General features: G+C 46.2%; 2 pseudogenes; one reads left to right on the top strand and one right to left on the bottom strand.

The window, feature by feature from the left end:
• Positions 1–335: 335 nt before the first annotated feature.
• LOC101575296 lies at positions 336–747 on the bottom strand (annotated as a pseudogene).
• A 1,248-nt stretch (positions 748–1,995) lies between these two features.
• On the top strand, positions 1,996–2,479 carry LOC101574901 (annotated as a pseudogene).
• The last annotated feature ends 10,051 nt before the right edge of the window (positions 2,480–12,530 follow it).

The raw sequence follows: 12,530 nt of genomic DNA, 5'->3' as shown, positions 1-12,530 counted from the left end.
TGCTCAGCTCGAGCCAAAGGGGACCTTGATCTACTCTCGCTCATCAGGACCACCTCAAGGAGGCTGGAGTGTTTAACCTTTGAGAGCCTGTTGAGGGAATACATGAGTGAGTGGAGCAAGCGGCGCACGCCATAGGCCGCTCCTTCTGTGCACCAAGACAGTTCTGTGGGGAAAGGGTACTAACTTTAACAAATGACATGCAAACAATCAGGCACACAGAAGGGAAATAAAAAGCCTCAACCCCACCTTACAATGTAGTGCGACTGACTCAAATTGGAGTATATGCCTAAATAGAAGAGCTGAAATCAGAAAAAAAAATTCCACTGAGACATTTTATTTGTATGTTTTACATCCTTAGAAAAAGAATCCCAGGATTGTTCCTCCTGTGTGTTTTCATCACACTTCTTCATGATCCATGACGCCAGCCGAGGTTGTCAGTAGAATGAAACCAAACTGACGAGATGGGAGCAGGTTATTCTGCCATTTTTCCAGGTCTTTCAGCTGTACATCAAACCTGAGGCTGATCACGCCACACTTGTTTAACCTGCCTGTGAGGTTCCCAACAATCTTTCCAGCCCTGTGATCATCAATGATTTCAAATTCGCCAATGTAACCATGCTTCACCATCACAGTTAGAAACTGGACAACGACTTTGGAGCCCTTTGGCCCACTGAGGACCTGGCGTTTGCCTCTCTTGAGCATCAACAAAGCTCTTGAGAGCATCCGCAGGACATTCATGCGCACCATTATGGCGACGCAGAAAGAACTAGAAAATATTTTTAAGACATAAAAGTAATCATAGTGGTCTAAAGCTTAAAAGAGATTCCTTAAATATGGTACAAAAGCCCAAATGATAAAACTCTAGAACGAGGGCTGGTGACGTAGCTCTTTGGTGGAGCACTTGCCTGGCATGCTCAAGGCCGTCAGCTAGATCCCACTACAGACAAAAAAATCACTGAATGAAATGAAAGAGTTAAACTTCGTCAGTATTAAAGATATTTCCTCTTTTTAAAAATGCTATTAAGAAAAGTAAGCCACAGAGTAGGAAAAAAGTACTTGTAAGATATATATCCAACGTAGAACTTGAACCCTTACAACTCAAGAGCAGAGGGCCTGGCTTTGTCATCTGCCAAGGGCTGACAGAGTGAGGGAATCTGCTCAAATATTACACAGCAACCCTGGAATAAGACGTGGAGGTAGAATGCAGGTGTCCCTAGCTCCCTGGGGCGTGCCTCCCCTGCCAGGCAATCCAATTAGAAGTTGGCATGCTATTTGGACACATACAACATAAGGCACATAACGACTCAGAACATACATACACATGAAAACATGCTCAACATCATTAATCATGAGGGAAATGCAAATTAAAACCACGATGAGATACCGTTCCCTTCCTACCAGACCAGACTGCCCAAAATTAAAAATATCCACCCTGCCAGGTCCTGTGGACTGTGTCACCCACGTGGCCTGGAGCAGCCCCAGCCTGTGAGGTTCTAACCACTAACAGCCACCATTCTTTGAAGTGGATACATAACCCAAGACATAGTTTTTCTCAACATGAGCAAAAATGTTTGGTGATAAGTCCCCCGGGCACCAGCTCCAACTAGCAATGAGCCCTATGTCCCCCTGCATGCAGCTTCGAGCTACCCCAGGGGATGGGCTTCCTATTTTGTGACCTTCCCTGCAGTAGGGAGGGCCCCCCGGTGGTTCCTACCTTTGGCTGGCATTACACTGACCCGCAGACACGCTGCCTCTAGTTGGCGTCCACTCTCTTTCACAGAGTGGGCTCAGGTGGGGCCTGTAAGTTCTTTGCTCCTATGGGGCATTTTTGCTCCACTCAGGAGCCCACCCCCACCCCAGTCTTATCTTTGCCAGCTCACACAACAGTAAGGGTTAAGGAATTATTAATATTATTATTAATGAAAATCTGAGAGCTCCACATGCACCGCTAGCACCTTCTCCACACCAGGGCAGCCTCACCTGCCTGAAGCCAAGATGTCCAGCAAAAGGGGCAAGACCTAGACCACCAAGAAGCAGCCATAGTGGGCTACATCCAGTGTCTTCACGATGTTTGACCAGTACCAGATACATGATTTCAAAGAGGCCTTCAACATGATTGACCAGAACCAAGACAGCTTCACCCACAAGGATGACCTGCATGACACGCTGGCCTCGCTGGGAAAGAACCCCACCGATGAGGACCTGGAGGGCATGATGAGCAAGGGCCAGGGCTCACCAACTTCACCATGTTCCTCACCATGTCTGGGTAGAAGCTGAGCAGCATGGACCCCGAGAATGTGATTCACCTGCTTCGATGAGGAGGCCTCAGGCTTTATCCATGAGGACAACCTACAGGAGCTGGTTACCACCATGGGCGACCGATTCACAGATGATGGAGTGGATGAGATGTACTGGGAGGTACCCATCCATGGAGTTCACCGCCATCCCCAAACATGGCGCCGAGGATAAAGATGACTGAGCCTCCCAGCTCCCAGTGCCAGGCCCATCACTGCTTCCTACACACTCATCTTGTCCAGCTCCATGTCCCCAAGACCCCGCAACCCTCCCTGTGGGCTCCCAGGGGAGGAAATGGGCCACAGGAAGCACAGGACCAGGCAGGGGGCACACAGGCGGCGTGAGGAAGGTGTTCCACCATGACAGAGACCCAAGCGTGTCCGAGAGCCCTGCAGCAAAGGACCATTGTCTGGGGAGAGGAGCCAGAGGGCAGGACCAACAGGCACAGGAGAAGGTTACTTGAGAGAGCCCAGGCACTGGCCATGGCCTGCCCACTCCTGAGATGACCACCAGCCCCAGGAGGAAGGGCCCCTGCGCCCTGGTGTCACGCACACCACTCCATGCGCATCCCCGCATGAACACATGCGCTCACCACTGCCCTGCCCAGAGCTGGGGCAGCAGTCCCCTCCCAGTGCCTTGGCTCTCAGAGCACAGAGTGCAGCACCCCACACCACACCCAGGAGTGAGCTCCAGGAGGCTGGACAAAGCGGGAAGTCCGCCCCCGGAGAGGTGGAGTCTCCAATAGAAGATCGAGCGCTGCCAAAAAAGAAAAAAGCTGCAGCCTGCTTCGAAGCCTCCAACACCAGAATGGGTCCTGCCGAGCCGATGACCCAGAAGCCCTTGCTCTTCCCTTTGCCTCGCTCAAGCCCTGTGATTCTGCTTCCCACAGGGAGTCCGCATCCCACTAGGCCTTCGTAGCACCCAGACACTAAACGCTCGCGTTCCAGCCGGTGCACTCCTGCACACCAAGCCACATGAGTTATGTTCAAGTTACTCACACTCGGGCTGGTGAGATGGCTCAGTGGTCTAAAGCACCTACTTAGAACAAGCTAAGCTAAGCAAAACAGAGGGACCGCGGTTCAATCCCCCAGTACCACATGCCAGCCAGCCCCGCCCCCTGGTGGACTGAGCTGGCCACACACACACACACACACACACACATAAATAAATAAAAATTAAAAAAAAAAAGTTACTCACACTCTACTGAGCTGGCAGAAGGCACTATCTCAGCTATGGATAGCCAAGCGCAGCAGGAGGCGCGCTTCTTGGCCCTCCGCAGGCTTCGTTTTTAATTGAAGGATGAGAGGTTCCAGTATGGGCGGAGCGGTCCTTCTCCACACACTATGTGGAAGGGGCACTTTGGTAGCCTCCTAATTCCAAGGGCAAAATACAACAAATTAGCCAGAGGACTGTAAACCCTTGTGGTGTGAGATTTTTAACAGTAAATACATGTAGGATTTAAAACAGAAAAAAAACAAGTGATGTTCTGCTGTAGGAGACACTTCATCTCCTCACAATGGGCTTAACGCAGTGAGTCGAGCCCTTAAGAAGACCAACATTTAAGGCATAAAAAGTAAAGCCATATTAACATGCTGAGCTGTAAAGGGCTCAAGTCAACAGCTCTGGACAATTGCCAGTTATGCTGGTAACCCACCACTATTACGGACTATTGGCCTCCATGGGGTTATTTTGCTGAATTCAAGGGCCTGCAGTCTTCGTCTGGCGTCAGTATGAAAAGGCCCTTTTACAGACTTCTCCAGATGCAGCTTCTCTAACAGCAATGGAACACCCATCGCTGACAAAACAAAAAGGGGGATATAAGGAAGGACCGTTCTGTTGTGGACTCCCCTCTTTCAGGCCTCGCTAGAGTCACTCGCATGACCGCGGTGCCTGGCTCTGGAGGGTCCGGAGCGGCATCACCACATTCCACGCTCAGGTCTGGCTCTCCGAGATGCCCACGACCCTCCTGCAGACTGGGCAGGCGTCTGCAGAGCACGGAGTCTCAGGACGGTAAGGTGGTGAAGGCGCTCACCCCAAGCTCTAGGTTCCAGAATTCATACACAATTATTTCCTGGTTTTTCTTTTTGTCTTTTTTGAAACAAGGTCTTGCTATGCAGTTCAGGCTGGACTTGAGCTCACTATGTATTCCAGGTTGGTCTTACACTTGCAAAAAGCCTCCTGCCTCAGCCTCCTGAAGCCAGCCCAGATGTACAGAGTGGAAAATGAGACTGACTTTATGGACACGTGGAGTAGCCACATTACATTGCAAGTGTGAACTGTAAAGGTGGGACTCACTTGGGGCCACCAGAATATCCGAGCAAGGTCGTGCTCTTCATCTTACCAAAAATGCTCACCCTGTGCGCACCCTCCCTGTTACCACAGTGCCCGAGAGCCTGCAGAATGCGTCTGCTGAGGGACACTCCTTTCTGTGTTTTTCTTACAAAAAACACTGAAATTCTACAGAACGATTAATATGAGTTACAGAAAATAATTTAGGAATACTGCCAAAACAAAGGAAAGAACTAGCACTTACCTACAATCCTAGCACCTCAAAATAATCATTGTTAATATATATAGTATTCTAAAATACAGGTAACACTACACAGATCGGACTCATAGTGATCCTTCCTGTTTTTCAGCCTCCCATGCGCTGGGATTACAGGCGCGAGCCACCACGCCCAGTCTCAATGCCGTCTCAGTGTGTCACGGGGGAGGGGCAAGGGAGGGGGCGGGGGAGGGGAGGGGAGGGGGAGGGGCCAGCTCGGCAGGCTGGGGATCAAACTGCAGCCCCTGCGTCAGCCTAAACAGGCACTTTAATCCACTGAGCTATATGGCCAGCCCCAGATTACTTTCTTTTGAGACAACATCTTGCTGTGTAGCTCAGGCTGGCCCTGCACTTGCTGTGATCTTCTTGGTCTCCCAAGTTCTGGGATGACAGGGGTGTGCCACTCCGCGGCGCTGATTACGCTCTTGACAGACACACTGTGCTGCATGCTTTGCAGATTATCTCATGTAGTACTCACTGAAATTCTACAGAACAGATCCTACTATTATTGCTGTCTTTGGAGAAGAAGAAATTGATGCTCAGAGACCTTAAACGCACATGTATAGTTTCTGAAGCCCCTTTTGTCAGGTAACCTCATGCACATTTCCTCATTTGATTGCTTTTGAACCGGCTGAATCAAAATCAAAAGGCAACAATGACTTTACAATATTGGGAATTCTGACTTCCGGCCAAATTTGCTTCTTGAGGCTGTCAGGTGACTGCAGATTAGAACAAAATAATGATGCACGCTCTTCACTGCAAAGAGCTAGCTTGGACATTTTAATCTTTTATAAGAGCGTCAAGACTTGATTTTGGCAACGTTGTTTGGTGGAGAACACAGCATCAATTTTTTTTTTTTAATGTTATGACACATTTTCTAAAAGCCCAGCAGCATGAGGACAAACTTGGGGCCTGTCCACCTCCCGAGAGCCAAAGCGGGACGAGCAGGCTTCGGGACCACAGCAAAGCCAAAAGTCATTTTAAGTGCATGGTGTATCTGGTTCCGCAACACACAAAGCTAAGTTCCACCTCCTTCTCAATAAAGAACATATTCTTCCAGCAGCCCAGCCAGGCATTTCCATCTTCCATCACTAGATGTTGCAGGTTCTAAGACAAAAGCTGGCGAAGGTGTACGGTAAGCAGGGGCAGGGCAGCAGGACATGCTGGGCGAGAGAAATGCAGCAAGGTCGGTTTTGGTTTTGTTTTGTTTTTGTTTTTGTTTTTTTTTACATGAAATCATAGACTAGTAACATGTAAAGATGTAAAAATAGCAAGTGTAATATGAGAAACAACAAAGAGTTCAAATTATATCCTTCACAATTACTTTGTAAATGCAGGGCTCGTCGGTTCTTGCTTATGACTCATCTCGATTTCTAGCTGTCAGAAATGAAAGATTCAGCAGGCGTTGCTGGAAAGATTTTTGGGAATAAAATCTTTTAATCTCTTTATTGAAATAGTGCTCCCAGTTCTCCTTTCCAGCCAGCCACATATTAAGAAAGATAAACTTATAAATAAAGCACTTTACTAATAAAGAGTGCACATTTGCACAGGCCCGATGGTACTTTTTACTTAATAGCTCTGTGCTTTCCGTGCACAAGAAGGATGGGCCAATTAGCCTGAGCCCTTCTGGGCAGCATCTGTGCTGGCGACGGCCTGGCCCTGCAAACAGCGTGTGGATAGTTACCTCTGGGAAAGAGACCTTTGATTGCTCAATTTCTCTTTTGCAACAAAATCACATACCCGATCAAAGAGAGGTCGTACGCTATTAAGTTAACCAAACCAGAAGTAACTGGAAAATAAGCTGTTTTTGTATGCTGATTTTGGTGGATTAGAGATGGCTTCCTCAAATAGTGAGTTGAAATGGATTGCAAGATTGGAAACACAGTTCTGAGATAAGATAGTGATTTCTGCCACTGGCAGACAACACAGGGACCTGCCGCAGGCCTGCCTATGATCCCCACCCCGGGGAAAGCAGAAGGAAGCGTTCATGCACTTGCATGGGACAGCTGTTTGATGCCTTCTCATCACACGCACCCAGCACTGGTGTGCGCCAGAATGTGCTCGGGATTGGGCCAAGCTGGAAACAGACACCCACAAACACACATTAACTGGTATTTGAGTGTATGACACCTCTTTTAAACCTCATACGGGTCTAGCACAATATTAGAGAAACAGGTGGTGATATCTACATGGGATGGTTTAAGAGATGAAAGCATAAAAAAGGTTAAATATATTTTCTTACTTTACAATTAGCATCACTGAGCAAAATAAGCCAATCGGGGGCTTGGGATTCAGCTCAGCAGTAGAACGCCTACCTAATGAGCTGGCAGCCCCGGGTTCAGTCCTTGGCACCAAAGGGGAGGAAAAAACCTCTCCCAAGATAAGCCGATCAACCACTGAGCAAGCAAAATATTTAGAAGCACTCTCACTTAATATTTTTAAAAATATTTTACCATGCTTCAAAAGCATTTTAATTACAACCAAGAATAGGATTTGCAGCTTCCATTCAGTTCTTTACAGGAGATACATAGATACAATCAAAGCTGTCCTTAATAGACATCGCCTACAAATCCCAGGGCTTCCAAGGACACAAATAATATGACGGTATCAGTAGGCTTGTAGGCACGGAATCAACTCATGGAATCAGCCACATTGCCACGTATCATTAATAGTAACTAGAAGATGTAGCAGTAAGAAATCCTATTCTCAGCCATAATAATGGCAAGAGGGTGTAAATTGGAATCCTAACATGCTCAACATAATAGTCATGTTGGAATTCCAAGAAAGGGCGGCTCATGAACTAACGAAGGTCACAATGGGGGAGGACTCAGGCGACCAGACACTTCCGGCACCCGTGACAGCCAGTTAACAACAGTGTGTCACAGAGGGCGCAAGCAGAGCCCTACAGAAATAGACTTGCAACTGGCCGTTGGCGTGCGGAAGGTTGACTCTAAGCCTGTACCTCTCACCAGGTATTAAACTAAAATCAAAATAGGTCAAAAAACCAAGTATTAATACAGAAACATTTGTTCTGCTGCAAGATAGAATAGGAAAAACTCTTGAGGTCATAGGCATAGGCAAGAACTTCCTAACAGAACTCTGTTTGCATAGGAAATGGTACCAAGAGTCAGCAAATGAGATTGTAGGGGCTGGGAAGATAGCTTGGAGGTCTAAGCGCCTGCCTGGCAAGCACAGGGACCTGGGTTCGATCCCCGGTACTGAATGCAATGTCAGCCCTACACTGTGCCAGCCACTAAAACCGGGTATGGTGGCACACACCTGTGATCTCAGCGCTAGAGAGGCTGAGGCAGGAGGATCACTGCAAGTCTGAGCTGCATAGAGAGAGCCTGTACCAAATAAATAAATATATAAATCTTTAAAAAATGAGATTGTGTCAAATTAAAAACCTTCTACACAGCAATAGAAACAACCAACAGAGTAAAAACAGAAGACCTAATGGAAAAAAATTGCCAGCTAGTCCTGAGACAGAGGACTAATATCTGGTATATATGAAGAACTCAAAGAAATTAGACCTCCCCAAAAAAAATAAAAGATAAAAAATGGGCATGCAAAATAGACATTTCATAGAAGTGTAAATGGCCAATAAATGCATGAAGATATGCTCAACACTGCTAACTATTAGAGAAATACAAATTAAAACAACACTGAGATTCTATCTTCCCTACCCCAGACATAATCCTGTAATCAGTAAATCAAATAACAAATGCTGGTGGGGCTGTGGGGGCAAAGGGACCCTTCTGCATTGTTGCTGGAGATGGAAACTAATACAACCACTATGGAAGTGTGGCAATTCCTCAAAAAACTAAAAATAGGCTGGGGAGATAGCCCGACTGTCTAAGTGTCTTCCTGGCAAGCGCAAGGACCCAAGTTCGATCCCCAATACCGCACACCCTGCCAGCCCTGTGCCAAGCTGACCAGGGAAACTGGGCATGGTAGCACACACTGGTAATCCCAGCACTGGAGATGCTGAGGCAGGAGGATCACTACGAGTCCGAGCTGTGTAGTGAAACTGCACCAAATAAATAGATAAAATACTGACAAAAAAAAAAACCCTGAAAAATAAATATTCTTATTGACACAGCTATTCCCCTTCTGGGCATCTTCCCAAAACAGTTAAAACCATCATATTACAGTGATCCTTGTGTGCCCATGTTTATAGCAGCGCACTTCATAATAGCTGAATCTTGGAAGTGGCCTGTATGTCCAAGAACAGAGGAATGGATTAAGAAAACATATTTATACACAATGGAACACTACTCTGCCATAAGGAAAGAAAAGCTTGGATCACAGATAGGGAATGGATGCACCTTGAGTCTATTTTATTGCGTGAATTAAAAGCAGACACGAGTTTAAATACCACGTCTCTCTTATATGAGAAATTAAAAATATAAATAAAGAGCAAAATAAAAGATCGGTAGTCAGAAGTAGGGAGATGGATCTTTTCAAACGGAAAGGGATCAAGAGCTGGATGGGGGGTGGACAGGAGGGGATTATAGAAGGAACTACGCTGTGCTCTGTGCACACATAGATGCCGTGCAAGCTCAGAGGCACTAGGTAGTGCAAAATGTACCAATAAAAAAAAAAAAAAACCATTGTATTGTCATCAATGGAAAAAATGGACTGGGGACACTTTTTCTTTGGAAAATTGAGTATTTTTATTGAAAAATAATGTTCCTATACCACACACACTAATGCACACATGCACAGGTAGTTATAGACGTAAGAATGAAGGGGAAAGTCTTTAAAACTTTCTAAAGGAAAATATCTCTATGATCTCTTTTTTAAATGTTTCTTTTTTTTTTAAATCTAAATTTTATTTATTTATTTATTTGAGAGAGAGAGAGAGAGAGAGAGAGAGAGAGAGAGAGAGAGAGAGAGGCCAGCTCAGCCCACCAGGGGGCAGGGCTGGCTGGCATGTGGTGCTGGGGGATTGAACCGCGGTCCCTGATGCTTTTGCTAAGCTTGTTCTAAGTAGGTGCTTTAGACCACTGAGCCATCTCTCCAGCCCCTTAAATGTTTCTTAAAGGGTCTCACTACACAGATTGAACTCGAAGTGATCCTCCTGTTTTCAGCCCCCCAAGCTCTGGGATTACAGGTGCGCACTACCAGGCTCACTCCTCTATGATCTTCATATGAGAAAGAATTCTTACACGAAGGATAGAATAACATGGATGAATTTAAATTTCTATACCACAAAGATACTTTTAAAAGTAAAAATAATAATAATAAGATACACTGCAGATTTGGAGAAAGTACAGTGAATATAAGTAATTTTTTAAAAAAGATTTTCTAAAATATATAAAATATTTCTACAAAATGTTTGAATAGGGCTGTGGTGTAGCTCATTGGTAGACTACGTGCTTAGCATCACAAGGCCTTTGAGTCAACCACCAGCACCAGAAAAAGCAAGCAAAAAATAAATACTCGGCTAACAAATCCCTACCGCCACCATGGACAAAGGACACAAAAATAGGCGGTTCCAGTTTATATCTGGAGCTTCCCTCAACCCCATGCAGCATAGGCGGCGCTTTGGAAGCACGACTGGGTCAGGAAGGTGCTACAGCTGGCTGGCTGTAAGGCGCGAGGGCCTGGTCGGAAAACCCAGGACACGGTGGGTGTGACCGGAAAAGCCAGGGCACGGTGGGTGTGACCAGGAAGGGTCTGTCTTCCCTCACAGCCGCCACTGATTCTCCCTTCTTCCTGTCTGCCTTGACAACAGCAGCTATTCCTCTGCCATGCCCCTGTGTCGCGCTGTCCTGTCAGGAGCCAGCTGACCGCAGACTGAAACTCAAGTCCACATAAACCTGTCCTCCCTTTCGGCTGTGGGTGTCGGGAATTGTGTCACAAGGATGACAAAGTGGGGAAGACACAGATACTCGGGAAAAGCCCAGATGACACGCATGCATTCGAAAGCTCCCAGTGTCACTCATAATCAGCAAAATGCAAATTGAAACTCTGATCAAACTGGCAAGAGAGTTTTAAAAGCTGGTAGAACTCAGGGCTGACGCAGAAACACAGTGGGAAAGACTCCAGCCAGTCACAGATGCAAGCCGGCATGCGCGCCAGGGTCTTCACCCACTGCCGTTTAAAGGCGTGCTTCCCCAGATCTCTGCAGCAGAGACAGAGAACCCAGTCAGCCTTCTGTTCTCACCCTGAAAACAAAAGTGCCTCACTGGTGGAGCTTGGGTCGTGGCAAAAGTACAACCACAAAGGAGGCTGAGAAGTGTGCTGCCCTGTGTGTGCGCCTGGGAAGAGGAAAAAGAAATAGCATGCGAGGAACACGTGGCATTCTCTCTGCCATATGGAAAAAATATTAAAATTTTATAAGCTGGTTGATGGATAGATACTAATCTTATTATTCTTCATACTGTACCCACCATACATTTAAAATCTCCATAATTTTTCTAAAAGGGGGCAAATGACAATAGATAAATGATCTACCCTGGGTTACAGATCTAATAAATAAGAAATCAAACTACAACTGTTCCTATAAACTCTTTTGTCAAGAGATTCTTCTTTCAAGAGTCAAATATCCTTATTGAATCCAGATTATTTATTTAAGAAATATTTATTGAATTTGTATTATATTCCTGTCCTTCGGGAGGAAGCAGACCAATGGTCAAGGAGACAGGCACATAAATAAATTATCGCAATGCAATGGGCCATGAGACAAATTATGTACAAAGTGCTCTTAACCGTCATAATCTGGTAACATTAATCTCTTGGACCCTCTGTATGACGGTCCTGATTCCCAGAGAGTTTTAAAATGTGCACTGGTAGTGCATGAGGTCAATGTCACCCTCAGTGATGAGAGCCGGGTCCTGCGGAGCGTTATTTCTGGAAAGGCCTGAAGTTAGGCTTCGTTATGAACTCTGAGTCATGCTCAGCCTGCATGAGCTTGCTAGGGAGGAGCTGCTAAAATAATACAGTCTCCTTTGACCTTGTGACTTCTCCTAAGTTGTTTGCTTTCCTACACCAAAGTGGAGCACAGAGAACCGAATTCCTAATGGCCAAGGCATTTAATTGTTCCGCTTGCTGGTAGCAACGTTGTGTGCCTAGCGCCAGGGTGTGGGGGCAGATGATTCCCCACACAGGGTAAGTCTGCGGTGATCAGAGACTATGGAGATCTAGCACACTTTCCACAGGGTCTTCTTTGACTAAGAAAACAATTGTTTCTGATAATTAATCTTCTAATGGCATCCTCGGTGTCCTTTATACAAGGCATCACTGAAAAATATGATGATGTTTTAAAATTTAGTTTATTACAGTAAAAGACGCATTGACATCACCCCCTCAAAATTACTCCCTCTCGCCTGGAATGTGTGAGCCCATCACTCCAGCCTCACTCTGAAGCCGTTCTGCAAGTCTTCTTTTGTGAGTGTCTTCAATCGTACTGCCTGGACTCCCTTGACAGCTTGAATCTGTTCAAAAGGGCTGATTGTCCTGATTATTGTGACTTAAGAAAGAGCTAGAAGTCACAGAGTGACAGGCCCGGTGAATCAGGTGGATGAGGACACACTGCGTGTCCGTCTGAGCCGACAGCAGCCACGACACTTTTAACTCATACCTCGTGAAGACATTCTGGTGGGTCCCCTGATCTATTCTGGTGGGTCCCCTGATCTATTCTGGTGGGTCCCCTGATCTATTCTGGTGGGTCCCCTGATCTATT

Source organism: Octodon degus, unplaced genomic scaffold, assembly GCF_000260255.1.
Source record: "Octodon degus isolate 3935 unplaced genomic scaffold, OctDeg1.0 scaffold00042, whole genome shotgun sequence".
NCBI lineage: Eukaryota > Metazoa > Chordata > Mammalia > Rodentia > Octodontidae > Octodon > Octodon degus.
The sequence above is the reverse complement of the archived record's forward strand: the minus strand, read 5'-3'. Positions and strand labels throughout refer to the sequence as shown.